The 27,254-nt window shown below is 46.0% G+C and overlaps 1 pseudogene; it reads right to left on the bottom strand.

Annotated features, from left to right (window-relative positions):
* Window positions 1-1,906: 1,906 nt before the first annotated feature.
* The window catches only part of LOC106610625 (unhealthy ribosome biogenesis protein 2 homolog), a 41,806-nt pseudogene continuing 16,458 nt past the window's right edge, over window positions 1,907-27,254 (bottom strand).

Below are 27,254 nucleotides of genomic sequence, written 5' to 3'. Positions count from 1 at the left end.
TTTGCATTGTGTGCCCCCCCAACCCCTCTTTTTACGCTGCTGCTACTCTCTGTTTATCATATATGCATAGTCACTTTAACTATACATGTACATCTATCTCAATTGGGCCGACCAACCAGTGCTCCCGCACATTGGCTAACCGGGCTATCTGCATTGTGTCCCACCCAACACCCGCCAACCCCTCTTTTACGCTACTGCTACTCTCTGTTCATCATATATACATAGTCACTTTAACCATATCTACATGTACATACTACCTCAATCAGCCTGACTAACCGGTGTCTGTATGTAGCCTCGCTACTTTTATAGCCTCGCTACTGTATATAGCCTGTCATTTTACTGTTGTTTTATTTCTTTACCTACCTATTGTTCACCTAATACCTTTTTTGCACTATTGGTTAGAGCCTGTAAGTAAGCATTTCACTGTAAGGTCTACACCTTTTGTATTCGGAGCACGTGACAAATAAACTTTGATTTGATTTGATTTTCAGTCTGATTTATATCAAAACTGTAACTAGGCCACTCAGGAACATTCAATGTTGTCTTGGTAAGCAACCTAAGTCTATATTTGGCCTTGTGTTTTAGGTTATTGTCCTGCTGAAAGGTGAATTCATCTCCCAGTGACTGTTGGAAATCAGACTGAACCAGGTTTTCCTTTAGGATTTTGCCTGTGCTTAGCTCTATTTGTTTCTTTTTAAACTAAAAACTGCCTAGTCCTTGCCGATGACAAGCATACCCATAACATGATGCAGCCACCACCATGCTTGAAAATATGAAGAGTGGTACTCACTGATGTGTTATGTTGGATTTGCCCCCAACATACCGCTTTGTATTCAGGATATAAAGTTCATTTCTTTTCCAATTGTTTTTGCAGTTTTACTTCAGTGCCTTATTGCAAACAGGATGAATGTTTAGAAATATTTTTTTGAAATATTTTTTTGCCAAGCAATAAGTGCCCTTCTTTGCGAGCCATTGGAAAACCTCCCTTGTGTTTGTGGTTGAATCTGTGTTTGAAATTTACTGTTCGACTGAGGGACCTTACAGATAATTGTATGTGTGGGGTACAGAGATGACGTAGTCATTAAAAAATCATGTCAAAACACTATTATTGCAACTTATTATGTGACTTGTTAAGCACCTTTTTACTCCTGAACTTATTTAGGCTTGCCTTAACAAAGGGGTTGAACATTTTATGACTGAAGACATTCAGTCAACAAACATTTAAGAAACGTCTCATGTTTACACTTGAGGGTCCAAATATTTATTTTAAAGCAGAAGAAAAGAAAACCCTTGCAAAAATGATTATATTGAGTCCTACTGAAGGATTTACATTGGCTTGAGGAGCCCTTTTGGAAAATGATCATGTTAGACAACAGTGGAATATCCATAATGACATTCCACTGAAAACCCACTCTATGTCATTCTGCTCATTATTTGTGAAAATAAATTATCCTATTTCTGTATTCATCTGCGAAAGCTCACCACAATTATAATACAGATTTCTCCTAAGCTTTCCTTGTCTGGTAGTTAATAACAACAGCTAATCACAAGGGAAAGTTTCAGGCACAAGGTTTCACAAGGAATGCATGTGATGTTAATGACATTCACTATGTGCTATGCTATGTTAATGACATTCACCTCCACTATATATACAGGTTTAAACAATTTCCAGAATCACCTAGAAGCATTAGAAATCACTTCCACAATTTGCTTTTGGTATTACAATCATCTACTCTCATCCTCAGCAGACCTACAAATGATTTGTTCTTTTTCACCATATGACATAAAAAATACAATTTACATGTATTGTTAAGAATTTACAGTTGTTTTGTTAAGAAAAAAAATGTGCCTGCAATAAAGACAATCTTTCTGGAAAGGGAGACGGTAGAGGAGAGTCCCAGGCAGTTTATTTCTCCTCTCCTTGCCACTGGCTTTTATGGTAATGAGTGTAACTACCGTAGAGCTCGTTGAACACTTCTCTGAGACCCATCTGGAGGATGGTATTCAGAAACCTCACCTCCTGCTCAACACAGAGGTCCAGGATCCCGTAGACTACCTCTGTCAGGTGCCTCTTGATGTCTGGTTGCAGAGTCACCTTGAGGGTGTGGAGGAGAGGCGAGGGAGAGGCAGTGTGGCAGTACCAACTAGGATGTTTCAGATAGAAGTGGACAAACAGCCCAGTGAAGTTATTCTCTCAGGGGAAAGCATGCACATCTTCAAATATCTTTAAAAAAGTAGACATTATCTTTGAAAGGCAGGCCCCAAAAAAACTGGTTTCAATTTGACTGAGCGTTTGAGGCTGGGGAAGGGGTATTAAAATGTAACCGTCATAATGTTGGTGTGATGAGTGAGATGGCTGATCTGTGTTTTGCCTTTTCCTTACACCTTTGTTTGTGTACGCAGCCAAGGCAGTTTTGAAAGCCTGGTAGGAATACAATGTATTGCCAGCTGGAAACTGGACAACAAAAGCACTTAGTCTACCTGGAAAGAACCATGGCAGTGTTCAACTATTGCCTTAATCAATCCTTTGTTTAATCCTTACTCAAAGAGTTTCCCATGGATTTTTACATTCCAAAGTAATCCTCATGCATCTTCCCTTTCTGCCTGTTCCATGGAAAATACACACTGAGACAGTGCCAGACATGCTCAGACGGCATCACATAACGAAACCGACGGAAAAAACAGTTTACTAGACTTTACAGAAAGTACAGTCCTTTCGAGGACAAGTTGGCGCAGGGCGGGACACAAGATTATGGAGGAAATGAAATGTTGACTTCTCTCTCCTTCAAATCTGAGAAGTCCAGAGGACTTGCCTTAGTAGCTCTAAATGGTCCCATGTATAGTACAACACCACAATACAAACAGCCATGGATCAAATAAAAATCCTTGTATTCAATTTGCAGATAGAGTGTATTCCCTTCAGATGTAAGGGCTTGTTGGGATGATGAGAGAAGATCTGAAACATCATGTTGTTTCCAACCTGTATAATAATAGCCTAATTGTTAGAGCTGACCAAACCGACAACTTATCGACACTGACCAGACCGACAACTTATCGACACTGACGAAACCGACAACTTATCGACACTGACCAAACCGACAACTTATCGACACTGACCAAACCGACAACTTATTGACATTGACACTGACGAAACCGACAACTTATCGACACTGACCAAACCGACAACTTATCGACACTGACCAAACCGACAACTTATCGACACTGACCAAACCGACAACTTATTGACATCGACACTGACCAAACCGACAATTTATCGACACTGACCAAACCGACAACTTATCGACACTGACCAAACCGACAACTTATCGACATCGACACTGACCAAACCGACAACTTATCTACACTGACCAAACCGACAACTTATCGACACTGACCAAACCGACAACTTATCGACACTGACCAAACCGACAACTTATCTACACTGACCAAACCGACAACTTATCGACACTGACCAAACCGACAACTTATCGACATCAACACTGACCAAACCGACAACTTATCTACACTGACCAAACCGACAACTTATCGACACTGACCAAACCGACAACTTATCGACACTGACCAAACCGACAACTTATCGACACTGACCAAACCGACAACTTATCGACACTGACCAAACCGACAACTTATCGACATCGACACTGACCAAACCGACAACTTATCGACACTGACCAAACCGACAACTTATCGACAATGACCAAACCGACAACTTATCGACATCGACACTGACCAAACCGACAACTTATCGTGGACATTCTGCTGATGTCGTTCACTATGATAAATAACCTATAGGGTCCTACAAGAGAAATCTGAAGTTTGAAAGGAAGTAAGTTTGGTAATATGGATGATTGTTAAATGGGACAATTGATAGATACAGCATTCAAATTAGTAGTTGTGGATTTAAGGGTAATGTAAAAAAAACTGATAATGTAGTTAATGTTACAAACTTATCGTTCAATTGATCGTTACCGTGATAATTCAGTCAATTGAATGCATTTTTGTTCATATTGCCCAGCTTTACTAATCACCATCGTCCTTGATGATGAGAGAAAACCAGAGATCTTACCTTCTGTAACTCGCTGACGTACTGTGCTACCATGAAGGAGGAGAGGATAGTGAAGCCCTCGGCTGTGGTAGCGGTGTGGGAGTACATGCGTTCCACCAGGCAAGCACACTTCAAAAGCACCGCTGCATCGGTCTCAGGGGCTGGGGAATAGAAGAGGAGAGCTTTTAAAAAACTAGACCACGCCAAACACTGAGGGTTAAACTTTTATTTCAGACAGAACTTTAGAAGTGGGACAACTTCTACAAAATGGTGACTTTTGAGTGATGCATCACAGTGGGTGTTCAGAGTGCACTGTGCTCCTGACACAGACGTGGGCTGGATATAACTGATGACAGCACAGTGGGTGTTCAGAGTGCACTGTGCTCCTGACACAGACGTGGGCTGGATATAACTGATGACAGCACAGTGGGTGTTCAGAGTGCACTGTGCTCCTGACACAGACGTGGGCTGGATATAACTGATGACAGCACAGTGGGTGTTCAGAGTGCACTGTGCTCCTGACACAGACGTGGGCTGGATATAACTGATGACAGCACAGTGGGTGTTCAGAGTGCACTGTGCTCCTGACACAGATGTGGGCTGGATATAACTGATGACAGCACAGCATTTGAATCAAATCTCCAGCATGCGGTTGAGAATGACTATATTTTCAATGCATTGTGACAGAGCAGAACAATAACAACAGGGTTTTGTATAAGCTGAGACATTAATCATGATAGCTAAGAGCAGAATATGGCGCAACAAAAGCTATTTAATCATTCTAATTGTGTATAAACTAATGTTTACAGTCTGCATAAAACAAACAGTATAGCCCATTAGAGAACACAAAGGCCCGGCTAGAACAATTTCTCCATCCCTGCTTTCCTCTCTTGACTGATTAGATGTACAGTAAAGCACAGCTCACATGCTGAAAACAAACAGGGGAGAAATATGGCCACCGTTGTCAGGGTGAGAGGTGTTGTTAAACAACCCAGTCTCCATGCAATTTGCCACCTGTGAGGGTTACTATATTTCACAGGGCCAGCCAGGACCCGACACATGATGCACTGAGCCTTATATGCTAGTTCAAATCAACAAGCTGCTCCTCTCCATCTCCTCTTGTTGACCCTTCTTCCTGTGCCTGGAACAGGGGAGGTCTGCCTAGATGTGTACAGAGTTGGCCTCCTTCGGCTGAGGAAGACGACCACTAGCAACGTGTTATATATGATTTCTAAAAATAAACCCCATCTGAAGACAATTACTGTTGCATAATTGAATATGTCATTATTTCCTTTTCGTCAACAACGTCAGGAAGGCTTTGATGTTGAGATTATGTTGCTCCTTTTAGAAACAGGAAAACATAATGTATCCCTGAATATGTTGATCACAAAGCTGAATACAGCTCCTCAACACTGATTCAACTCATCAGGGATGCATGCAGCAGTACAACACTTTAAAAGGTGTCCATCCACGAGCTTGTCCGGGACTCCCGCTGTGCACTGTGCTTTTCATGTCTCCTACGACAGTTCTGTCATCCTCAGTGGGAATGTTAGATTTCCCTCACATTGCTTTTGATCCAGTCCTAGGGGACCAGCAGGGCATACAACCAGCTACAGAAATATAACATTACTGAAGGCGAAACCATTCTTCTTCTGTTCTCTCTTTCCACTGGATGAGCTCTGCTGATTAAAATAGGCCCAGTTTCATGTGTGAAATAGGCCCAGTTTCATGTGTGAAATAGCATAAAAAACATGATAAGACACACCTATAATATTCTCCTTTTTCCTTCAATACTCCTGCCCTACTAACAGGACTGCTTATCCTGGTGACAGCATGAGCTTGAGTTTATTTGTATTTTTCCAGGGTCAGTGCACATTAATCAACATTTCAGTAAGTGTTGGTTTTAGCCAGGCGGCTAATTTTCAACCCCAGTTCCTGGGCAGGTTATTAAAAACAATTACAATAACAATACAGACAAACAATGAGCAGTGAGCACACTCAGAGCAACATAGGACAAGAAACACGTAGCATGCAGACAAAGAAACATAGAACAAGCGTCACGTAGCATGCAGACAGAGAAACATAGGACAAGCGTCACGTAGCATGCAGACAGAGCAACATAGGACAAGAAACACGTAGCATGCAGACAAAGAAACATAGAACAAGCGTCACGTAGCATGCAGACAAAGAAACATAGAACAAGCGTCACGTAGCATGCAGACAGAGAAACATAGAACAAGCGTCACGTAGCATGCAGACAAAGAAACATAGAACAAGCGTCACGTAGCATGCAGACAAAGAAACATAGAACAAGCGTCACGTAGCATGCAGACAAAGAAACATAGAACAAGCGTCACGTAGCATGCAGACAGAGAAACATAGGACAAGCGTCACGTAGCATGCAGACAAAGAAACATAGAACAAGCGTCACGTAGCATGCAGACAGAGAAACATAGAACAAGCGTCACGTAGCATGCAGACAGAGCAACATAGGACAAGAAACACGTAGCATGCAGACAAAGAAACATAGGACAAGCGTCACGTAGCATGCAGACAGAGAAACATAGGACAAGCGTCACGTAGCATGCAGACAGAGAAATATACACTGCTCAAAAAAATAAAGGGAACACTAAAATAACACATCCTAGATCTGAATGAATGAAATAATCTTATTAAATACTTTTATCTTTACATAGTTGAATGTGCTGACAACAAAATCACACAAAAATAATCAATGGAAATCCAATTTATCAACCCATGGAGGTCTGGATTTGGAGTCACACTCAAAATGAAAGTGGAAAACCACACTACAGGCTGATCCAACTTTGATGTAATGTCCTTAAAACAAGTCAAAATGAGGCTCAGTAGTGTGTGTGGCCTCCACATGCCTGTATGACCTCCCTACAACGCCTGGGCATGCTCCTGATGAGGTGGTGGATGGTCTCCTGAGGGATCTCCTCCCAGACCTGGACTAAAGCATCCGCCAACTCCTGGACAGTCTGTGGTGCAACGTGGCGTTGGTGGATGAAGCGAGACATGATGTCCCAGATGTGCTCAATTGGATTCAGGTCTGGGGAACGGGCGGGCCAGTCCATAGCATCAATGCCTTCCTCTTGCAGGAACTGCTGACACACTCCAGCCACATGAGGTCTAGCATTGTCTTGCATTAGGAGGAACCCAGGGCCAACCGCACCAGCATATGGTCTCACAAGGGGTCTGAGGATCTCATCTCGGTACCTAATGGCAGTCAGGCTACCTCTGGCGAGCACATGGAGGGCTGTGCGGCCCCCCAAAGAAATGCCACCCCACATCATGACTGACCCACCGCCAAACCGGTCATGCTGGAGGATGTTGCAGGCAGCAGAACGTTCTCCACGGCGTCTCCAGACTGTCACATGTGCTCAGTGTGAACCTGCTTTCATCTGTGAAGAGCACAGGGCGCCAGTGGCGAATTTGACAATCTTGGTGTTCTCTGGCAAATGCCAAACGTCCTGCACGGTGTTGGGCTGTAAGCACAACCCCCACCTGTGGACGTCGGGCCCTCATACCACCCTCATGGAGTCTGTTTCTGACCGTTTGAGCAGACACATGCACATTTGTGGCCTGCTGGAGGTCATTTTGCAGGGCTCTGGCAGTGCTCCTCCTGCTCCTCCTTGCACAAAGGCGGAGGTAGCGGTCCTGCTGCTGGGTTGTTGCCCTCCTACGGCCTCCTCCACGTCTCCTGATGTACTGGCCTGTCTCCTGGTAGCGCCTCCATGCTCTGGACACTACGCTGACAGACACAGCAAACCTTCTTGCCACAGCTCGCATTGATGTGCCATCCTGGATGAGCTGCACTACCTGAGCCACTTGTGTGGGTTGTAGACTCCGTCTCATGTTACCACTAGAGTGAAAGCACCGCCAGCATTCAAAAGTGACCAAAACATCAGCCAGGAAGCATAGGAACTGAGAAGTGGTCTGTGGTTACCACCTGCAGAACCACTCCTTTATTGGGGGTGTCTTGCTAATTGCCTATAATTTCCACCTGTTGTCTATTCCATTTGCACAACAGCATGTGAAATTTATTGTCAATCAGTGTTGCTTCCTAACTGGACAGTTTTATTTCACAGAAGTGTGATTGACTTGGAGTTACATTGTGTTGTTTAAGTGTTCCCTTTATTTTTTTGAGCAGTATAGAACATGCAACACGTAGCATGCAGACAGAGAAACATAGAACAAGCAACATGGAGCATGCAGACAGAGTAACATAGAACAAGCAACACATAGCATGCAGACAGAGTAACATAGAACAAGCAACACATAGCATGCAGACATAGTGACATAGAACAAGCAACACGTAGCATGCAGACAGAGAAATATAGAACATGCAACACGTAGCGTGCAGACAGAAAAACATAGAACAAGCAACACGTAGCATGCAGACAGAGGAACTCAAGCGTCATGTAGCATGCAGACAGAGAAATATAGAACATGCAACACGTAGCATGCAGACAGAGGATATAGAACAAGCGACACGTAGCATGCAGACAGAGAAACAGAACAAGCGACACGTAGCATGCAGAGAAACAGAACAAGCAACACATAGCATGCAGACAGAGTAACATAGAACAAGCAACACGTAGCATGCAGACAGAGAAACTCAAGCCTCACATAGCATGCAGACAGAGTAACATAGAACAAGCAACACGTAGCATGCAGACAGAGAAACTCAAGCATCACATAGCATGCAGACAGAGTAACATAGAACAAGCAACACGTAGCATGCAGACAGAGAAACTCAAGAATCACGTAGCATGCAGACAGACTGAATGGCTTTTAATGTTGTACAGCAAGCTTGGGCCCAACTAGTCAAGCAATATGTTAAGTGGGGGAGTATCATAGCATTGAAGTACAGTTTTGTTACTTCTGTAGTCAAACAATTTCGCATGAATCAGAAATGAGCTAGGTTTAACTTTTAGTTACCTTTTTTTAAAAGAGAGGTTGGAATCAAGTATGATGCCAAGGTACTGAATATCAGATACCACCTGGAGCTTCTCCCCTGACACATAGATATCTGGCTCAGTAGCATCAGTTACCCTCTTTGTGAAGAACATGCAGACAGTTTTTTTCACATTGAGATGCAAACATGAGTCACTGAGCCACTTTGTCACCTGGACCATTACAGTAGTGAGTTCTTGTGCAGCTTGTTGTTTGCTCTTTGCATGCACATATATCATTGTATCATCTGTATACATTTTAACTTCAGACCCAGTACAGACAGAAGGCAGATCATTAATGTACAGGCTGAACAGGAGGGGCCCCAGTATTGACCCTTGGGGCACGCCCACATCATCACTCTGACACACTGAGTTCTGCCTTCTAGGTATGATTTCATCCATCTCAAGGCATCGGGGGAAAAGTTGAACTTGGACAGTTTTGTGATGAGAACCTCATGGTTAACAGTATCAAAAGCTTTCCTTAGGTCTAGAAACACAGCCCCAACAACGCCCCCTTTGTCCATCTTGGACTTCACATTTTCCAGAAGAAAGCAGTTGGCCGTTTCTGTGGAGTGTTTTGCTCTGAAGCAAAACTGCATGGAGAGTAATGTGTAGGGGCCGTTGTTGAGGTGGGCAATCAGTTGCTCTGCTACACACTTTTCAGCAACCTTGGACACCACAGGTAATACACTAATGGGCCTGTAGTTCTTACGTCAGCAGGGTTGCCTGATTTAATGATGGCCGTTATTATGGCCGACTTCCAGACCCTTGGAAACACCCCCTGACCAATAGATGTGTTGGTGACCTTAGTAATGGGGCCAATGAGTGACTCTTTGTAGTTTTTAAGAAAGGTAGAGTCCAGCCCAAAAACATCTTTGGCTTTAGAGTTCTTTAGTGAGATAATCACCTTGTTCCCCTCTGACTCAGAAACCTCCCTTATGATGAAGACTCGGTGAGTGTCCTTCACTAGCGCTGAACCCAGGAACCCAGTGGGGGGGTGCAGTGTTACTATGGTTTTCCCTGTTGACTTTTTTAGATTCTCTCAGATCAATTTAGAATTCCCCTTGCTTCACCAATTATGTTGATCAAAAAGTTTGCCTTGGCCTGTCTGATTTCTTTCATCACCTTATTTCTTAACATGGTAAACCTATGTCTGTCATGCTCTAATTTGGACATCAGGGCTGTTTTTAGAGCATGATCTTTAATTGTCAGTTTCCAGATTTCTCCATGTAGCCAAGGAAGAGTATTATTTTTGCCAGGTTTGGATTTGATTTTCTTTAGGAAGCCATTTATTGTAGTCTGGATTGTGGATATAAAAACCTGATAATCAGCTTCCACATCTGTATAGGACTAGAGATCATTCTAGTTAATTCCCTTAATTGCATTTTCAAAATAATTTAATTCACTCTTAGGTATTCTTAGTTGATCCGGCTTTCTAACAGTAGAGAGGTTAAACCTGCTCTTAGAAAGCTTTCTGGCTTCAAGTGTCAGATTATGATCAGATAGCCCAGTAACCATATTGAATGATTTAGTCACTCTCTCTGGTTTATTACTGAACACCAGATCAATCTGTGTTTTAGAACAACAAGCCACCCTGGTTGGCCCTTTAAAATCTAGCTGTATAAGGTCAAAGGTATTAGTGATCTGTTTGAGGATTTTCCTACAAGACTTGTCTTCATAATTGATGTTAAAATCTCCCATTATGATGACCTCTTTCCCAAAATCACATCCCCTAAGCATGCTGGAGTTGTTTGACACTGACAGCACATTTATACAGAGGAGTCCCTTGGGAAGAACCCAGGCTAAATATCATGTCAACTTCTAAAACAACAGGCTGTCTGTGTCATACAGTATATTTGTCAAGCGGTGTGATGATTAAGGGTGCCCTTTAGGCTGAAAAACACATATAGTACACATGAAGGCATTTAGTCCACATTAAGACATTCAGTCCACATGAAGACATTTAGTCCACATGAAGACATTTAGTCCACATGAAGACATTTAGTCCACATGAAGACATTTAGTGCACATGAAGACACTTAGTGCACATGAAGGCATTTAGTACACATGAAGGCATTTAGTCCACATGAAGGCATTTAGTCCACATGAAGGCATTTAGTCCACATGAAGACACTTAGTCCACATGAGGACACTTAGTCCACATGAAGACACTTAGTCCACATGAAGACACTTAGTCCACATGAAGACACTTAGTCACATGAAGACACTTAGTCACATGAAGACACTTAGTCACATGAAGACACTTAGTCCACATAAAGACACTTAGTCCACATAAAGACACTTAGTCCACATGAAGACATTTAGTCCACATGAAGACATTTAGTCCACATGAAGATATTTAGTGCACATGAAGACACTTAGTTCACATGAAGACATTTAGTCCACATGAAGACATTTAGTCCACATGAAGACATTTAGTCCAGATGAAGACATTTAGTCCACATAAAGACTTTAGTCCACATGAAGACATTTAGTCACATGAAGACACTTAGTCACATGAAGACACTTAGTCACATGAAGACACTTAGTCACATGAAGACACTTAGTACACATAAAGACACTTAGTACACATAAAGACACTTAGTACACATTAAGACACTTAGTCCACATTAAGACATTTAGTCCACATGAAGACATTTAGTCCACATTAAGACATTTAGTCCACATTAAGATATTTAGTCACATGAAGACATTTAGTCACATGAAGACATTTAGTCACATGAAGACACTTAGTACACATGAAGACATTTAGTACACATGAAGACATTTAGTACACATGAAGACACTTAGTACACATAAAGACACTTAGTACACATAAAGACACTTAGTACACATAAAGACACTTAGTACACATTAAGACACTTAGTACACATTAAGACACTTAGTACACATTAAGACACTTAGTCCACATGAAGACATTTAGTCCACATGAAGACACTTAGTCCACATTAAGATATTTAGTGCACATGAAGACATTTAGTACACATTAAGACATTTAGTGCACATGAAGACATTTAGTACACATGAAGATGGTTGGTCGCTGTTCTTCAATGGGAACCAGCAGGAAAATAGAAACTGCTGAATAATATATAGGATGCACACAATTCCTGTAAATGCCAATGTCATTCCTATCAATTGAGATTATGAGTTAATGGGTGAATATTTGGATTAACGTATGAAGTAGTGGCTGAGTGAGTGAATAAATGATTACATGAACCGATGGCCTTACCTCTCTCAGCCTCACCCTTCTGTCTCCCCTCGCTCAGCCTCACCCTTCTGTCTCCCCTCGTGCATGAGGAGACCTCCAGGCGGTCCAAACACTTGAGGTAAGACTGCACCGCTTTCACCTGGGCACATTCCAAAAAAGGGCCACGTTACAAAAAGTTCAACTTCGACAAAATTACATTTGAAAGACATTTAGATTGTATTACATTTAGCTATAAAATGCTTTTAAAGCATTTTACATTTGCGAAGAAAAAAATCAAATACATAATCAAACTGAAGCATTTGTATGGGTCTATATTTGTCAGACGGTTGTTAGACCCTGTTCTTGGAGGTCTGTAATTGTTTTGGTATGGGCCGAGGAGAGGAAGGTGCCATGTGCTATCTCCCAATGAGAGAAAGAGAAAAAAATGCCCTCAATTCTCAGGCTCAGGAGCTACCATGTTCCTATGAGTCATCAGTTGGCGAGGTAATCATTTCCACACATCCTCCAGTGTTCACGCCAAAGACGTGCCCTTCTCCAGAGCACATCTGCCTCCACTTAAGCACGCATCTGGCACAGACCAACAGCCCTTTTCAGAAATTGATTCTGAAGTTATTCTGTTTTATTGCCTACAGTGGGAGGCAGTGGGATGTTTTCTTTGCTTAGCACCCCCAAAATATGTTCAATGTCAAGTGGAAACGGGCTAACTTAGGTGCTGGCCTGGATCCAAGGTTGACTGAGTATAATAGTCATGGGGTAAGCTAGTCACTCCCTTGGGTGCTTGTGTGATAGGCTGAATCAAGCTAGGGAAATCGGAGCAGCAGCTGCCAAGGAAGATTCTGTATGAACATTTAGGTAAACCTGTGTGACAGGTGTGTAGACAGATGTTATTTGTCCATGCAAGTATAAGGCCTCCCAAGGCAGCACCTACACAGTGTCAAAAGCCTTCAGGAGACGCATCATTACAGGGAGAAGGGAAGCCTTCAGGAGACGCATCATTACAGGGAGAAGGGAAGCCTTCAGGAGACGCATCATTACAGGGAGAAGGGAAGCCTTCAGGAGACGCATCATTACAGGGAGAAGGGAAGCCTTCAGGAGACGCATCATTACAGGGAGAAGGGAAGCCTTCAGGAGACGCATCATTACAGGGAGAAGGGAAGCCTTCAGGAGACGCATCATTACAGGGAGAAGGGAAGCCTTCAGGAGACGCATCATTACAGGGAGAAGGGAAGCCTTCAGGAGACGCATCATTACAGGGAGAAGGGAAGCCTTCAGGAGACGCATCATTACAGGGAGAAGGGAAGCCTTCAGGAGACGCATCATTACAGGGAGAAGGGAAGCCTTCAGGAGACGCATCATTACAGGGGATTGAGAATGAAAAACCATATAGCATAGAGTTGCTTGCTATTGTCAAAGTATTGTAAATTGAATAAAGTTAATGTGATTTGGTAGTGAAAAGGTATGATTCAAATTTTGCTTCAGCGAGAACTATTATTATGAACAAGACTAAATATTTCTAAGGGTCAGTCCGCACCGTGGATCAGTGGACACTGATGTTTGCACCAAATTACATTAAAATAGATTTCCTGGCTGCAGGATAAAACACTAGGCATGCCAACCGTTTCACTTGCCAAGAGAGCAACTCTAATATTCCCTTTGCTGCAGTGCACAATGTCTGTGCTAGCACCTTTACAAGCAACCACTGTTTCCATCTACCCGTCTAAGCCTTGCATTCCATTGTTTATGACACATTAAAGGAAGTACTGTTTTTTCTATCGTGAACAGCAAATTAAACACAAATCAGACACTCTTATACATGGACATATTCAAGTCCTAGGGCTTTCGATTACCGAGAAGCATGGCTTGAGTTGTGGTTCAGGGGAAGGAGGGAGAAGAAGGAATCCACAGCACTGACAATGATTGATCCTCACACCCTGAGGGTGTCTGGGTAAAAGGAAAATCAGAAGAACCTACTTGTGAATATGAAACTAATCCCCGACCAGAGATTAGAAGAGCACAAAACAAGGCTCCTTGTGTTGTACTTCAGAGAAGTGATGCAAACCCCAAAATGTGCTCTGCTGTAGTGTTATCAAACCCCAGGTAAAATGTGCACTGCTGTAGTGTTATCAAACCCCAGGCAAACCAGCTCTGCTGTTGTGTTATCAAACCCCAGGCAAAATGTGCTCTGCTGTAGTGTTTTCAAACCCCTGGCAAACCAGCTCTGCTGTTGTGTTATCAAACCCCAGGCAAAATGTGCTCTGCTGTAGTGTTTTCAAACCCCAGGCAAACCAGCTCTGCTGTTGTGTTATCAAACCCCAGGCAAAATGTGCTCTGCTGTAGTGTTATCAAACACCAGGCAAACCAGCTCTGTTGTAGTGTTATCAAACCTCAGGCAAAATGTGCTCTGCTGTATTGTTTTCAAATCCCAGGCAAAATGTCCTCTGCTGTACTGGTATCAAACCCCAGGCAAAATGTGCTCTGCCATAGTGTTATCAAACCCCAGGCAAAATGTTATCTGTTGTAGTGTTATCAAATCCCAGGCAAAATGTCCTCTGCTGTACTGGTATCAAACCCCAGGCAAAATGTCCTCTGCTGTACTGGTATCAAACCCCAGGCAAAATGTGCTCTGCCATAGTGTTATCAAACCCCAGGCAAAATGTTATCTGTTGTAGTGTTATCAAACCCCAGGCAAAATGTGCTCTGCCATAGTGTTATCAAACCCCAGGCAAAATGTCATCTGCTGTAGTGTTATCAAACCCCAGGCAAACCAGCTCTGCTGTAGTGTTATCAAACCCCAGGCAAACCAGCTCTGCTGTAGTGTTATCAAACCTCAGGCAAAATGTCCTCTGCTGTAGTGTTATCAAACCCCAGGCAAAATGTGCTCTGCCATAGTGTTATCAAACCCCAGGCAAAATGTTATCTGTTGTAGTGTTATCAAACCCCAGGCAAACCAGCTCTGCTGTAGTGTTATCAAACCTCAGGCAAAATGTCCTCTGCTGTAGTGTTATCAAACCCCAGGCAAAATGTGCTCTGCCATAGTGTTATCAAACCCCAGGCAAAATGTTATCTGTTGTAGTGTTATCAAATCCCAGGCAAAATGTCCTCTGCTGTAGTGTTATCAAACCCCAGGCAAAATGTCATCTGCTGTGGTGTTATCAAACCCCAGGCAAAATGTCCTCTGCTGTAGTGTTATCAAACCCCAGGCAAACCAGCTCTGCTGTAGTGTTATCAAACCCCAGGCAAACCAGCTGTGCTGTAGTGTTATCAAACCACAGGCAAAATGTCCTCTGTTGTAGTGTTATCAAACCCCAGGCAAAATGTCCTCTGCTGTAGTGTTATCAAACCCCAGGCAAAATGTCCTCTGTTGTAGTGTTATCAAACCCCAGGCAAAATGTGCTCTGCTGTAGTGTTATCAAACCCCAGGCAAAATGTGCTCTGCTGTAGTGTTATTGAGCACAAGACGCGCTCCAAAATACATCAAAGAACTCCATGGACAAAGGGAATATTGAGAGATAAAATAAATTAATCAAAGTTTCATAATCACAATGACATCAACTAAAAGCATTCCCAGAAAGAACCATTCTTATGCCCAAGGATTGGGTAAAAACATAAAAAGATGCATGAAGTGACATGTATCGAACCTAGGCCACTAACCTGCGGGTGACACTGGATGACTGCAAACAGAGCCTCGTGGATGGACTCAAAGGTAGTGTGGCAACCTCCATGATCAGATGTTCAAGGGGGACAAACTGCAGGGCCCCCAGCACCAGGGTCACGTCGTGGGGGTTGGAGAGCATCCCCTCCCCATGACGGAGCAGAGTGTCCAGCGCTGGCATGGTCAGAGCAGCGGTCAGGGTTGTCTGCTTGCCAGACTCCTTCACTAGAAACTGAGAGAAGAGAGGACAGTGGGAGTTGAACCAGAGACAAAGGACAGAAAGAGAGAGAAATACTACATCCTGTGTGGGTTCTCAATGTACTAAGTGTAACCCAGAGAGAGAACAGAGAAAAACAGAAATACTGGAACACCAATTGGAGTGAGACAACATTCCTGTTTGTAAGTCTTGTGGACACCCAGTGAGGGATTGTAGTTGTGTATGGTAACACCTAACGTTAGTTATTCCTGCAGAGTTGCAGTGAGGTGAGAGGGAGCCATATTGATAAATGAAATCAGATTCAGTTTGATTAAATGGGACAGGGAGTCACTCTCCCTGCTGCAGATTGAGACTGAGACAGGGAGGGAGACACTTACTGCTGCAGCCCAACATTGGCTTTCCACAGCTAAACCAATTCTTCCCCCAAATCACATCCAAGACACGGGAGACAGTGCAGAGCAGGAGAAGCGTGACATGCTTTGTAACGGACTGCCAGACTGTTTCTTTCTGCAATGCCCTAAGGAGGTTTCTACGCTAAATAGGAAACACATTTACCCTTCAATTCCATGTTAAGTCAATGCCAAAGCCAATCCAATGCTTTGTTTTGTCCCTCTTGAAGCATGGAAGCAGGTTTGTAAGTGAGGACACATTCTACCTTAACCATAACTAGATTTTGCATGATTCTACCTCAAATAATATTTTTCAGCGGCATTCATTTATTTGGATGAACAGTCCTCAATAAAGCACAGCACATCAAAAGTCACAGTGAATACTTACTACCAAGGCAGACATCATCTGAGATGCAATGAGTCAGAACACTTTTAACCTGTCTGGGCCAGTGCCACCCTAATCAACAGCCAGTGGAATCGCGTTGCGCTAAATGCAAAACCTCATAAATGTTATAACTTCAATTTCTCAAACATATGACTATTTTACACCGTTTTATAGATACACCTCTCCTGAATCGAACCACATTGTCCGATTTCAAAAAGGCTTTACAGCAAAAGCAAAACATTAGATTATGTCAGCAGAGGACCCAGCCAGAAATAATCACACAGCCATTTTCAAAGCAACTAGCATGCATCACAAATACCCAAAACACAGCTAAATGCAGCACTAACCTTTGACAACCTTCATCAGATGACACTCCTAGGACATCATGTTACACAACACATGCATTTTTTGTTCGATAAAGTTCATATTTATATATAAAAACAGCATTTTACATCGGCGCATGACGTTCAGAAAATCTTTTCCCTCAAATGCTTCCGGTGAATTAGCGCTACAATTTACAAAATTACTATTCGAAAACATTGTTAAAATGTAATATTGTCATTCAAAGACTTATAGATTAACATGTCTTGAATGCCATCGCTTTGCCAGATTTAAAAATAACTTTACTGGGAAATCACACTTTGCAATAAACGACGTGGTATGCCCAGAAAAAAAGTCTAGGCTATAAATGTTGGAGACATCTTGGAACGATCAACCATCAAAAATACTATTGTAAATAATCCCTTACCTTTGAATATCTTTATCAGAAGGCACTTTTAGGAATCCCAGGTCCATAACAAATGTAGTTTTGTTCAAAAAAGTTAATCATTTATGTCCAAATAGTGTTAGCGCGCTCCGAAGGCTAGTGAAAATGTACCGTGTGCGTCTGACTTGTCGTCAGGAATGAGCAAAAAAATATATATTTAAGTTCGTTCAAACATGTCAAACGTTGTATAACATAAATCTTTAGGGGCTTTTTCAACCAGGGCTTCAATAATATTCCATTGGGACGGTTGCATTGTTTTTCAAAACGTTTCGAAAAGGGAGAGTACCCATGGGCGCCGACGTCACAATGGTAATGGCCCATCCCCTGTGACCAAGTTCCACGGCCTCTCTTTCAGTCAATATTGATAGTAGGAGACTCAAACCACTTTGTAAAGACTGGGGACATCTAGTGGAAGCCATAGGAAGTGCTAAATGATTCACAAGCCCCTGTGTGTTTCAATGGCAAATGTTTGAAGTGATATCCACACATCAGATTTCAGTTTCCTGTCAGGATTTGTCTCAGATTTGTCTCAGGGTTTTGACTGCCATATGAGTTCTGTTATACTCACAGACACCATTCAAACAGTTTTAGAAACTTTAGGGTGTTTTCTATCCAAATTATATGCATATTCTAGTTACTGGGCAGGAGTAGTAACCAGATTAAATCGGGTACTTTTTTATCCGGCCGTGCAAATACTGCCCCCTATCCCCAACAGGTTTTAAGCAGGTTTCTGGAATCAGGCAGCTGGCAAGAAACTTCGTTATTCGTTGTATTTTATTATTAATTTGTTTTCAAGAGAAATTCTGTGAAATTCTGAATGATGTCTGTTTTAGTCACCCATGTTTGTCAGTGATGGTACAGGAAGTTAACTTGGACATTTACTGGAGGGTTATTACAGCTATTATCAGCAGCAGGAAATCCCACAATGTACAGGTGAGCATCTCAGAACACGCTACCATCTCAGAACACTCTACCATCTCAGAACACGCTACCATCTCAGAACACGCTGTAAGGTCTGTCGTCAGGAATGGACCAAGGCGCAGCGGGAATGTGGATACTCATATTTCTTTAATAAAAACACGCAAAGCATCCACAGGGAAAACAATAAACAATACTCACAACACGAACAGTTTTGCAGGCTAACAAACACAGTGCAAAAACAACTACCCACAACCCCAAGGAAAAACACACACTACTATATAGGACTCCCAATCAAAGGCAACTCAACACACCTGCCTTCAATTGGGAGTCCAACAATCAACTTACACGTAACACAAAATCTCTGCCACGTCCTGACCAAAACGAATACAATTGCTCCCTCTGCTGGTCAAGACGTGACAGTACCCCCCCCCCCCCCCCCCTAAAGGTGCAGACCCCAGAATGCACCTTAAAAAAGAAAACACAAAAAATCCCCAATACCCCAACAAAACCAAAAAACAATACCCCCTAAACAATAAGGGAGGGAAGGGAGGGTGGCTGCCGTCAACAACGGCACTGTGCTACACCCTCCCTCCCCAACCCACCTATCCTGGAGGTGGCTCAGGTGCGGGACGTGAACCTCGCTCCACCTTCGGCGTCGCCCACTTCGGTGGCGCCGATAGCTGCGCCGGACAGACGGGCCACTCGGGCTGACCCTGGCAGACGGACCACTCGGGCTGGGCCGGAGGACAGGCGGGCCACTCGGGCTGGGCCGGAGGACAGGCGGGCCACTCGGGCTGGGCCGGAGGACAGGCGGGCCACTCGGGCTGGACCGGAGGACAGGCGGGCCACTCGGGCTGGACCGGAGGACAGGCGGGGCACCCTGGCCGATCTGGGCAGGCGGGCCACTCTGGCAGATCCGGGCAGGCGGGCCACTCTGGCAGACCCGGACAGGCGGGCCACTCTGGCAGATCCGGACAGGCGGGCCACTCTGGCAGCTCCGGACAGTCGGGCCACTCTGGCAGCTCTGGACAGTCGGGCCACTCGGGCTGATCCGGGCAGTCGGGCCACTCTGGCAGATCCGGGCAGGCGGGCCACTCTGGCAAACCCGGACAGGCGGGCCACTCTGGCAGATCTGGACAGGCGGGCCACTCTGGCAGCTCCGGACAGTCGGGCCACTCTGGCAGCTCCGGACAGTCGGGCCACTCGGGCTGATCCGGGCAGTCGGGCCACTCGGGCAGATCCGGGCAGGCGGGCCACTCTGGCAGATCCGGGCAGGCGGGCCACTCTGGCAGACCCGGACAGGCGGGCCACTCTGGCAGCTCCGGACAGTCGGGCCACTCTGGCAGCTCCGGACAGTCGGGCCACTCGGGCTGAGCCGGGCAGTCGGGCCACTCGGGCTGATCCGGGCAGTCGGGCCACTCGGGCTGATCCGGGCAGTCGGGCCACTCGGGCTGATCCGGGCAGTCGGGCCACTCGGGCTGATCCGGGCAGTCGGGCCACTCGGGCTGATCCGGGCAGGCGGGCCACTCTGGCTGATCCGGGCAGTCGGGCCACTCTGGCTGATCCGGGCAGTCGGGCCACTCTGGCTGATCCGGGCAGTTGGGCCACTCTGGCTGATCCGGACAGTCGGGCCACTCTGGCAGCTCCGGACAGTCGGGCCACTCGGGCTGATCCGGGCAGTCGGGCCACTCGGGCAGATCCGGGCAGGCGGGCCACTCTGGCAGATCCGGGCAGGCGGGCCACTCTGGCAGACCCGGACAGGCGGGCCACTCTGGCAGCTCCGGACAGTCGGGCCACTCTGGCAGCTCCGGACAGTCGGGCCACTCGGGCTGAGCCGGGCAGTCGGGCCACTGGGGCTGATCCGGGCAGTCGGGCCACTCGGGCTGATCCGGGCAGTCGGGCCACTCGGGCTGATCCGGGCAGTCGGGCCACTCGGGCTGATCCGGGCAGTCGGGCCACTCGGGCTGATCCGGGCAGGCGGGCCACTCTGGCTGATCCGGGCAGTCGGGCCACTCTGGCTGATCCGGGCAGTCGGGCCACTCTGGCTGATCCGGGCAGTCGGGCCACTCTGGCTGATCCGGGCAGTCGGGCCACTCTGGCTGATCCGGGCAGTCGGGCCACTCGGGCATCTCCGGGCAGATGGGCCACTCTGGCGACTCCTGACTGGCGGGCAGCTCTGGCGACTCCTGACTGGCGGGCAGCTCTGGCGACTCTTGACTGGCGGGCAGCTCTGGCGACTCTTGACTGGCGGGCAGCTCTGGCGACTCTTGACTGGCGGGCAGCTCTGGCGACTCTTGACTGGCGGGCAGCTCTGGCGACTCTTGACTGGCGGGCAGCTCTGGCAACTCTTGACTGGTGGGCAGCTCTGGTGACTCTTGACTGGCGGGCAGCTCTGGCAGCTCCTGACTGGCGAGGCTGGGCTGACGCACTAGACGCCTGATGCGTGGGGCTGGTACTGGACGTGCCAGCCTGGAGACACGCACCTCAATGCTAGTGCGTATAGCGGGAAACACCGGACCGTAGAAGCGCACTGGCGGTCTTGAGCGCAGGGTTGGCATCACCCCTTCAGGCTCGATGCTCACTTCGCCCTGGCACATGCGGGGCGCTGGTACTGTGCCTACCGGCCTGAAAATCCCAGGCCTCACCACAGCCCCAACCCCAAAGCACGGGACCTGTCCAGTCTGTCTCTGCCCTACAAGGGTACGGGGAGCTGGCCTGGGGCTCCAATCTCGCCCCGCCAAACAGCCCTTGTGCCCCCCCCAAAAAAATTATTGGGGCTGCCTCTCGGGTTCCCTTAGCTCCCTTAGTTTGTCCTCCCAGAATCGTCGTTCACTCTGCCAAGTCCATTCATCAACCCGATGCTCCTTCCTCCTCCACTGCTTGGTCCTTTGGTGGTGGGTAGTTCTGTAAGGTCTGTTGTCAGGAATGGACCAAGGCGCAGCGGGAATGTGGATACTCATATTTCTTTAATAAAAACACGCAAAGCATCCACAGGGAAAACAATAAACAATACTCACGACATAAACAGTTTTGCAGGCTAACAAACGCAGTGCAAAAACAACTACCCACAACCCCAAGGAAAAACACACACTACTATATAGGACTCCCAATCAAGGCAACTCAACACACCTGCCTTCAATTGGGAGTCCAACAATCAACTTACACGTAACACAAAATCTCTGCCACGTCCTGACCAAAACTAATACAATTGCTCCCTCTGCTGGTCAGGACGTGACACACGCTACCATCTCAGAACACGCTACCATCTCAGAACACACTATCATCTCAGAACACTCTACCATCTCAGAACACCCTACCATCTCAGAACACGCTACCATCTCAGAACACTCTACCATCTCAGAACACTCTACCATCTCAGAACACACTACCACCTCAGAACACACTACCATCTCAGAACACTCTACCATCTCAGAACCCTCTACCATCTCAGAACACTCCACCATCTCAGAACACTCTACCATCTCAGAACACGCTACCATCTCAGAACACGCTACCATCTCAGAACACGCTACCATCTCAGAACACTCTACCATCTCAGAACACGCTACCATCTCAGAACACGCTATCATCTCAGAACACTCTACCATCTCAGAACACCCTACCATCTCAGAACACTCTACCATCTCAGAACACTCTACCATCTCAGAACACTCTACCATCTCAGAACACACTACCACCTCAGAACACGCTACCATCTCAGAACACTCTACCATTTCAGAACACGCTACCATCTCAGAACACGCTACCATCTCAGAACACGCTACCATCTCAGAACACCCTACCATCTCAGAACACGCTACCATCTCAGAACACGCTACCATCTCAGAACACCCTACCATCTCAGAACACTCTACCATCTCAGAACACGCTACCATCTCAGAACACTCTACCATCTCAGAACACGCTACCATCTCAGAACACGCTACCATCTCATAACACTCTACCATCTCAGAACACTCTACCTTCTCAGAACACGCTACCATCTCAGAACACCCTACCATCTCAGAACACGCTACCATCTCAGAACACACTACCATCTCAGAACACGCTACCATCTCAGAACACACTACCATCTCAGAACACACTACCAAGTCTGATCTCTTTTTCTTTTACTAGCTCTGACTTTGCTGATAGCTACGTTGTTGAGGAAAAGAGTGCTTACTATGATTGTGATATGTGGTTGTCCCACCTAGCTATCTTAAGATGAATGCACTAACTGTAAGTGGCTCTGTATAAGAGTGTCTGCTAAATGACTAAAATGTCAATGTCAATCTAAAAATGAAAAAGAAACGTACATTGTTGTGGAATGAGAGAGTGAAAAGAAGTGGAGCGATGAGACCAGGAAGTCCATGGGGTGCTAGGATGGGCACAGCTCTCGTAGGATCTGCTGGCTGAAGTTCCTATAGAGACCCACGTGACTTAGACTCTCCTGGGTGATGCCCTCGCTAGGCTCATCCTGTAGGCAAGCGCAGGCCAGCTCGCTCCTCACCATCCCGGTCATCGCATCCACAGAGAAGGTCTGGCCTAGCAGACTAGCAGGCTGGCCTGGATGGCAGGGCCCATAACAGCAGTGCTCTTCCCCAGCAAGTGGCTCAGGGTCTCATCTAGCTGCTTGGTTTTGCTGAGGCTGGAGGTCATGGCCTTGCACAGCGTGTTCAAAGACGCAAGCAGGAGCTGTACGGAGAACAGTGTTTCCTGGGACAGTAGACAAAGCCATAACAGCCACCTTGCTATTGACCAAGTAGGTGGGGCATTTCTCTTGGTTGAGACAGACACTGCTCATTCTGTGGATTATCAATAGGATCAGGGACTGGATGAAATCATGGATGGTTTTTAGGAAAGTCAGCCAAGCAGAGCTGTCCACAGTTTGAGAGGCCCTTATTGCAGTGTGAAAGGAGAGCTGCCAAAGCTGCCTCCAAGAGGCTACTCCCATGCACAATCTTTAAAACATGATGGGAATTATTCCCTGCCAGAAGTGACCCCATGAGACTGAAGAGCTGATTCGGCAGATGTATTGTCACTGCAGGCTTCACGTCCTTATGTAGCTGTGTGTCTGTGACCATGAGGAATAAGAACAAAAAGAGCCCTGAAAAGTCTTCAGATGACATTCGATCTGGGTTAAGAGCATCGGTGACTTGAAGTAAGCTTAAAAGGTTATCGGCTTGACTTTGAGATAGGGTTATAGAGGCTCCAGTTGTACTAGAGCTCAGTATGTGTTGGGCTATGGCCTCCAGTCTCTTCAAAGCAGAGGGGGCTTCAGTGACATCACCGTCTGACTGAGTTACTGCACTTACTTTATCTTCAGCTGTTGAACAACTGACTTCACTTAACTTCATGAGTGCTGGATGGCCTGGGGTCATGTCTGGGGTGCTGCTGAGAATCCCCACAATCCTTTGAGTGACACATCTGACCATAGCAGAGTAAGTCATGGGTAACTCGACTAGAATGAGGCTCTCAAGCAGATGTTTGGAAATGAGAGAGACAGACAGCTTCTCAGTGGCGTAGTCTGGTGTCTTCTGAAGTAGGGAGCTGAGGAGAACTTCAGCTACATGAAGCACTTCGTCCTCTGAGAAGTATAGCGAGATCATTGGTAGGTTTGTGGTAACTGGGTAGATGCTGGCATCCATACTACTGACCTGGCAGTCCCATAGCTGGTCACTCTGCTGGCCAAGTTGAGGATCTTCTCTCCCCACAATGTGCTGGACTGCTCTGCGGAGGACATCTGAAGCTCTAGTCTGTCCTATAGCTCATGCTTAGGATAACTTTCTTAATTTGTTGGAGAGTGAGCAGTTTTTGCAAGAGGTGGGTCCTATGGAGAACAGGCTGTCGGAGCTCATCCACTGCTGAGCGTCCTATGGAAAACAGGCTGTCGGAGCTCACCCACTGCTGAGCATCCTATGGAAAACAGGCTGTCGGAGCTCATCCACTGTAAGCGTCCTATGGAGAACAGGCTGTCGGAGCTCATCCACTGCTGAGCGTCCTATGGAGAACAGGCTGTCGGAGCTCATCCACTGTAAGCGTCCTATGGAGAACAGGCTATCGGAGCTCATCCACTGCTGAGCGTCCTATGGAGAACAGGCTGTCGGAGCTCATCCACTGCTGAGCGTCCTATGGAGAACAGGCTGTCGGAGCTCATCCACTGCTGAGCGTCCTATGGAGAACAGGCTGTCGGGGGGCTCATCCACTGCTGAGCGTCCTATGGAGAACAGGCTGTCAGTGCTCAGGCACCCTCATAGATATCATCCTAACCAACCTGCCCTCCAAATACACTTCTGCTGTCTTCAACCAGGATCTCAGCGATCACTGCCTCATTGCTTGCGTCTGTAATGGGTATGCGATCAAACGACCACCCCTCATCACTGTCAAACGCTCCTTAAAACACTTCAGCGATCAGGCCTTTCTAATCGACCTGGCCTGGGTATCCTGGAAGGATATTGATCTCATTCCATCAATAGAAGATGCCTGGTTATTCTTTAAAAGTGCATTCCTCACAATCTTAAATAAGCATGCCTCATTCAATTTTTTTTTAACCAGGAACAGATATAGCCCGTGGTTCACTCCAGACCTGACTGCCCTTGACCAGCACAAAAACATCCTGTGGCATACGGCATTAGCATCGAATAGCCCCCGCGATATGCAACTTTTCAGGAAAGTTTGGAACCAATATTCACAGGCAGTTGGGAAAGCAAAGGCTAGCTTTTTCAAACAGAAATTTGCATCCTGCAGCACAAACTCCAAAATGTTCTGGGACACTGTAAAGTTCATGGAGAATAAGAGCACTTCCTCCCAGCTGCCCACTGCACTGAGGCTAGGAAACACTGTCACCACCGATAAATCCACAACAATTGAGAATTTTAATAAGCATTTTTCTACGGCTGGCCATGATTTCCACCTGGCCACCCCTACCCTGGTCAACAGCCCTGCATCCCCCACAGCATCTTGCCCAAGCCTCCCCCATTTCTCCTTCACCCAAATCCAGATAGCTGATGTTCTGAAAGAGCTGCAAAATCTGGACCCCTACAAATCAGCAAGGCTAGACAATCTGGACCCTCTCTTTCTATAATGATCAGCCGAAATTGTTGCAACCCCTATTACTAGCCTATTCAAACTCTCTTTCGTATCGTCTGAGATCCCCAAAGATTGGAAAGCTGCCACGGTCATCCCCCTCTTCAAAGTGGAGACACTCTAGACCCAAACTGCTACAGACCTATATCTATCCTACCCTGCCTTTCTAAGGTCTTCGAAAGACAAGTTAATAAACAGATCACCGACCATTTCGAATCCCACCGTACCTTCTCCACTATGCAATCTGGTTTCCGAGCTGGTCATGGGTGCAAATCAGCCACGCTCAAACGATATCATAACCGCCATCAATGAGACAATACTGTGCAGCTGTATTCATCGAACTAGCCAAGGCTTTCGACTCCGTCAATCACCACATTCTTAGACTCAACAGCCTTGGTTTCTCAAATGACTGCCTCACCTGGTTCACCAACTACTTCGCAGACAGAGTTCAGTGTGTCAAATCGGAGGGCCTGTTGTCTGCACCTATGGGGTGCCACAGGGTTCAATTCTCAGGCCGACTCGTTTTTTCTGTATACATCAATGATGTCGCACTTGCTGCTGGTGATTCTCTGATCCACCTCTACACAGACGACACCATTCTGTATACTTCTGGCCCTTCTTTGGACACTGTTAACTAACCTCCAGACGAGTTTCAATGCCATACAACTCTCCTTCCGTGGCCTCCAACTGCTTTTAAATTCAACCGATCGCTGCCCGCACCTGCCCGCCCATCCAGTATCACTACTCTGGACGGTTCTGACTTAGAATACGTTGACAACTACAAATACCTAGGTGTCTGGTTAGACTGTAAACTCTCCTTCCAGACTCACATTAAGCATCTCCAATCCAAAATTAAATCTAGAATTGGCTTCCTATTTCGCAACAAAGCCTCCTTCACTCATGCCGCCAAACATACCCTCGTAAAACTGACCATCCTGCCGATCCTTGACTTCGGCGATGTCATTTACAAAATAGCCTACAACACTCTGCTCAGCAAATTGGATGCAGTCTATCACAGTGCCATCCGTTTTGTCACCAAAGCCCCATATACTTCCCACCACTGCGACCTGTATGCTCTCATTGGCTGGTCCTCACTTCATATTCGTCACCAAACCCACTGGCTCCAGATCATCTATACGTCTTTGCAAGGTAAAGCCCCGCCTTATCTCAGCTCGCTGGTCACCATAGCAGCACCCATCCGTAGCACGCGCTCTAGCAGGTATATTTCACTGGTCACCCCCAAAGCCAATTCCTCCTTTGGCCGCCTTTCCTTCCAGTTCATAGCCCATCTGTAAATAGCCCATCCAACTACCTCATCCCCCTATTGTTATTTATTTTTTTGCTCCTTTGCACCCCAGTATCTCCACTTGCACATTCATCTTCTACACATGTATCACTCCAGTGTTTATTTGCTAAATTGTAATTATTTCGCCACAAAGGCCTATTTATTGCCTTACCTCTCTTATCTTTCCTAATTTGCACACACTGTACATAGACTTTTTCTCTATTGTGTTATTGACTGTATGTTTGTTTATTCCATGTGTAACTCTGTTTGTCACAAAAAGAG

This window comes from Salmo salar, chromosome 01 (assembly GCF_965601325.2).
Source record: "Salmo salar chromosome 01, fSalSal1, whole genome shotgun sequence".
In the NCBI taxonomy this organism is placed as follows: Eukaryota; Metazoa; Chordata; class Actinopteri; order Salmoniformes; family Salmonidae; genus Salmo; species Salmo salar.
Note: the sequence above shows the minus strand (reverse complement) of the source record. Positions and strands in the feature narration are given on the sequence as shown.